Here is a 1,372-nt window from a genome sequence, read left to right on the forward strand (position 1 = left end):
GAGAGAGAGAGAGATTTGGTTATTTCTGTGTCTTATTGACATATCGTTAAATACCAACATTTCGTGAATATTGCAGGCATTATAATTATTAGCATTTAAATTTAACAATAGATATCAAGCAGAACACAAATCATCATAACAAATCAAAATGACTCCAAATGATTATTAAAAGTCAATCAATCATTAGAATTCATTTAATGTCATGTTCATTTAAACTAATATTTGGATCAAGCAAAAAACAAATTAACGAGTTTATGAATAATTAGAAAATATTAGTAAAAAGATGTCAAAAAATTATTGAAATTATAAATTCCAGAATGTTATATAACTTTTCTTTATCACGTTCTGTAACTATATATATATATATATATATGCTTTTCGAAGAAAACCATAAAGAAACGTAAATGCTTCATTTTTGCACTCTGAAATATTATCGTCGCTGAAATCGTACGCGAAAATAATATTCCATTTTCTAGTGAAAATTTTGTTTATGTTCTATTTTGCGCCTATAAAATCAGTTAATTATCAAAATGAATCACCCATCGAATGAATTATTCCTGTTACAATATGTCTCGTATATATTCTAATATTGAATATGCTGATGATTTTTGTGTATGGTTTCTGTAACGATAATACTACAGAGGTGATGCAAGAGTATGCGCGCAGAGTTCCAGACAGACGAGTACCAGATCAGCGAGTCACGTTGACCAGATCAATGTTTGACTGCAACATGAGCTGCCCATACTGGAACTATTGCAAAAGGCTAACATTTTGAACAATATTTAAATTAAACAAGTAATCACGTGAATAAATAAGTGTAAACGAGTAAGCTATAAATTAGTACAAAAAAGAAAACTATGTCGTCTTTTTTGTGATTTCCTCTAAAACGAATATTTCTAAAAGACTTTTTTCTTCAATTTATTCCCTACACACTCCTGAAGTTTTAACATTTAAATTCAGAATAATATTAACATTTAAATTCATATGTACAGATGTATATACGGAGACATTATCGTGTCTCTAGAAGTTTGTTCGCGTCGCATTCAACATGTTCCTACTTCCTCCAACCGTAGCTATTCATTCAAACGCGCTCATTAGAATGAATAGGAACTATGGTAGGAACATATTGAGGCATGTTAGAGTATGCGATGTAAACAAATCTTAAATGATTAGATATCATGATTATTACATGTATGTAGGACAAATCAGAGTTATTGAATCAACTTTTCATCCTATGAGAAAATAATTGACTGCACACATTATAATTCAATTAAGTATGAAGTCGATAATTTTCTCTAGAGTTGGTTCTACAAAGTTGGTTCAATGACTCTGATTCACCCTGTATATATATATATATATATATATATATATA

The 1,372-nt window shown here is 29.2% G+C and overlaps 1 protein-coding gene across 1 annotated transcript in view; it reads right to left on the reverse strand.

The window, feature by feature from the left end:
• Nucleotides 1-1,372, reverse strand: part of LOC108685479 (E3 ubiquitin-protein ligase UBR4) — a 25,661-nt gene that overhangs the window by 21,496 nt on the left and 2,793 nt on the right. The window lies entirely within an intron of this gene.

The sequence above is a fragment of the Atta colombica genome, unplaced genomic scaffold, assembly GCF_001594045.1.
Source record: "Atta colombica isolate Treedump-2 unplaced genomic scaffold, Acol1.0 scaffold153, whole genome shotgun sequence".
Lineage (NCBI taxonomy): Eukaryota > Metazoa > Arthropoda > Insecta > Hymenoptera > Formicidae > Atta > Atta colombica.